We start from the raw sequence: 4318 nt of genomic DNA on the forward strand, positions 1-4318 counted from the left end.
GAGATGACGTGGCAAGCCCTGATTGGATGGAGTGAGGTGGCCGGGCACGGCGGACATGTCCGGCGCGGTGCGGACGCGTCCGGCGGCGCGGAAGGAGCGAGGCTAGGGTTTTCATCTGCACGAAATTACGAGGAGGCACACATATTTATAGGTAGAGGGAGATAGGAGAGTCCAAATGAGGTGCGGTTTTCGGCCACGCGATCATGATCGAACGACCGAGAGGATGGAAGGGGTTTGGATGGGTTACTGGGCTACTTTGGAGGGGTGTTGGGCTGCATGTAGCGACCAGACCTTAAATAGTCTGATCTCTGTGCTCCGGTGTCATCCCTGGATCAGTAATGCTGACACCACACAGTACTCGGAGGATTTATAGCAGAGTAGCAATCACACACTTATTACATCGAGTGTCTCAAAAGAGAACTTATTACAATAAATATGACTTAAGGCCATCTAATAACGATAACAGCGGAAGGCTTGGAAGATAAGTGAGTCCATCAACTCCAACGGCATCACTGAGTATAGAACCACGACCTAAAAGCTCCTTAATCGCCGTCTAAAAAGTCTGCAACATTAACGTTGCAGTCCGAAACGGGTCAGCACATGGAATATGCTGGCAATGTAACACATAGAGAGTAATGGAAATGAAATAGCTATACTATATGCATATTTGGCTGGTGGAAAGCTCTATGGTTACAGTTTTGCGTAAAGCCAATTTTTCCCTACTTCAAAAGAATAAAATTTATTTAACTATCATGGTTGTTGTTAAACATTGAGAATGGTTGACAGCATTCTCAATCCCAATTAAGCATCATCATTAAACATAACCCAACAAAATTAATTTAGAGTAACATGTTGAGATTCACATGATAATCCAAGTACTAGATACTCAAGATGTCCATAACCGGGGACACGGCTAACCATGATTAGTTTGTTACACTCTTCAGATGTTTGCGCACTTTTCCCCACAAGACTCGATCGCCTCCTTTTGGTTTCTCGCACTACATTGTGTTTGAGAAGACGGATGACCGAGACATAGTCTTTCAGAAGCGCTAGCACCTTACGATCGGGTAGACCGTACCACCTATATCCCCTACATCTGCTAGTCTACCACTGTAAGAGTTCGCACGACTTAGTCAACTATGCTAGAGCCCATAATAGCTTGTGTCTGCATACGGAAGTTTTTAGTATGAATAGTCTCATGATCCCTTTGAGCCTGGGTGGCGGTCCAAAAGAAAACAGGCAAGTCCTGAAATACCCAGGTGCCTCAATCCACCCAGATGTGTGTTTAAGTTGCCACCTTAGATAAACCATTAATTAACAAAACTCACATCTGTCATGGATATCACTCACCCAATCCACGTCTACTGGCATAGCATGGCATAATAAGCAAACGTAGAAGTAACTCCCAAAGGTTTGATAATAACAGGTAATAGGTACTACCTCATCTACTTCCCATCCCACAATTTAATTAGATCCTAATCATGCAATGTGTGAGGATTGATCTAATGCAATAAAACTGGATAGTAGAAAAGGTATGATCAAAGTGTTACTTTCCTTGCTGATGATCCGTGAAACCTAACGATTCAAAGTAACAAGCGGCGCACTCCGGGTATTCTATCGCAGACAAACAAAACAAGCATACAATAAGTACTCATCTAATGCACGGGTAAAACTCAAATAAGAGATCTAACCAGAAGGTTCAACTTAAGAACTCCGGTTGGCAAAAAGAATCAAATCAAACGAAGCAACGAAAGTCAAACGGCGAAAGAAAACAACTTCGTTCTACAAATCTGGATCTAGGGCAAATTTTACAGTAGTAAAATCTTGTTTAAGTTGGTTAAACGGATAGAGGGTTTCGAGACGAAACTCTAGGCGCTTGAATCGCCTGATTCCGATAAACGAGCGAAAAGTTATACTAAAACGAACATCGGATCAGGAATCGCGATGAGAAAAATCACGGATTTAATCCGAGAAAAAGAAAAACGATGAACGCTCACTATTTAAATAAACCGGAAAAACCGATCTATTTTAAAAAAACCGAATCCAAAAAAAAACCGACGAAAACCGATCTATTTTTTTAAAAAACCGACGGCACGGAAGTCGAGGCGCGGCGAACCTCGGTGCGCGGAATCCGGCAGCGGCGGCGGGCGGCGGCAGCGCGGGTGGCGGCGGGGTCGGGTGGCTGGGTCGGGCGGCTGGGGCTAGGGTTCCCGGGTGGGCCGGCTTATAAAGCCACCTCGGGCCGGAGTCCTATCCGGACACGGCCCGTAGGTCGGTTCGTTTTTTTTACGCGTGGAAGAAAAATAAAAAGAAATACTAAACAGACTCTAAAAATTTCGAAATAAATTTTCGCGGGCTTCTAAAATCAAGCCGCACAAGGTGAACATTTATTTGGGACCTAAATGCAATTTTGAAAAATGCACATTTTTCCTAAATTCAAATAAAACACCGAAAAACTCCGAAATAAAATCTTATTTGATTTTTATTATTAAATCCTCAATATTTCTCTATTTTGGGAAAGTCATTTTATTCCCTCTCTCATATTTTTGTAATAGAAATAATAGAAGATAAAATAAATAAAATCAAATGATCCTATTCTCAAAATTTGAGAAAACTCAAATATGAAAATAACGAAATCCCCAACTCTCTCCGTGGGTTATTGAGTTGCGTAGAATTTCTAGGATCAACCAAAATGCAAAATAAAATATGATATGCATTGATGATCTAATGTATAACATTCCAAATTGAAAATTTGGGATATTACAAACCTACCCCCCTTAAGATGAATCTCGCTCTCGAGATTCAGGTTGGCTAGAAAATAGGTGAGGGTGGTCCTTGAGCAAATCTTCCTCTCGCTCCTAGGTGGCTTCATCCTCTGTGTGGTGGCTCCACTGAACCTTGCAAAACTTGATAACCTTGCTGCGAGTGACTCGGCTGGCAAACTCGAGAATCTTTACTGGTTTCTCCTCATAGGTCAAATCGATATCCATCTGAATTGTTTCCAATGGCACTATGTCTCTCAAGGGTATGTCAGCCATCTCCGTGTGGCACTTCTTCAACTGAGAAACGTGGAACACATTATGAACTCCTGACAATCCTTCGGGCAATTCCAACTTGTAGGCCACTTCTCCCATACGCTCCAAAACTCGATATGGTCCTACAAATCGTGGCGCTAACTTTCCCTTAACACCAAAACGCTTTGTTCCCCGAAGTGGTGATACTCGAAGATAAGCTCTATCTCCAACTTCGTAAACTATCTCCTTGCGTTCAGAATCTGCATAACTCTTCTGTCTGGACTGGGTTATCTTGAGCCTATCGCGAATCAGCTTCACCTTCTGTTCAGACTCTTTAATCAAGTCAGGTCCAAACAACTGGCGGTCTCCAACTTCGTCCCATGACAACGGTGTCCTGCACCTCCTTCCGTACAAAGCTTCGAAAGGGGCCATCTTTAAACTGATTTGGTAACTGTTGTTGTAAGAGAACTCTGCATATGGAAAATTATCGTCCCAACTAGATCCGTAATCTAGTGCACAAGCTCTCAGCATATCCTTCAAAATCTTATTGACTCTCTCGGTCTGTCCATCTGTCTGTGGATGAAAAGTTGTACTGAATTCTAGCCTAGTTCCCAAAGTTTCGTGCAACTGCTTCCAAAACTTTGAGGTAAACTGGGTTCCTCTATCTGATACGATACTCCTCGGAACTCCATGCAGACATACGATCCTGGTCATGTATATCTTTGCCAACTTAGCACTAGTGTAAGTGGTCTTTACTGGGATGAAATGAGCTACTTTCGTCAATCGATCGACTACAACCCAAATCGAGTCATAGCCTGAACGAGTCCTGGGCAATCCCGTGATAAAATCCATGCCTAGCTTATCCCACTTCCATTCGGGTATCGGCAAGGGTTGTAACAATCCTGCTGGCTTCTGATGCTCTGCCTTTACTCTCTGACATACATCACAAACTGCTACATACTCCGCAATATACTTCTTCATTCCGGTCCACCAGAAAATATCCTTCAAATCTAAATACATCTTGGTATTTCTTGGGTGAATCGAATATGGTGAATCGTGTGCCTCTTGCAGAATCAACTTCCTGATCTCCGGGTCATTGTGCACGTAAACACGGTCTTCAAACCATAGGGTGTCGTGCTCATCCTCATGAAATCCTTTAGCTTTTCCTTTGCTCAGTTTCTCCTTTATAGCGGCAATCTCTTTGTCGGTCTTCTGAGCTTCCCTGATTCTATCCATCAAGGTCGACTAAATCTCTAATGCTGCTACATAGCCTCTCGGAACTATTTCCACACATAGTTCACGAA

The sequence above is a fragment of the Triticum dicoccoides genome, chromosome 2A (assembly GCF_002162155.2).
Source record: "Triticum dicoccoides isolate Atlit2015 ecotype Zavitan chromosome 2A, WEW_v2.0, whole genome shotgun sequence".
NCBI classification, from domain to species: Eukaryota; Viridiplantae; Streptophyta; class Magnoliopsida; order Poales; family Poaceae; genus Triticum; species Triticum dicoccoides.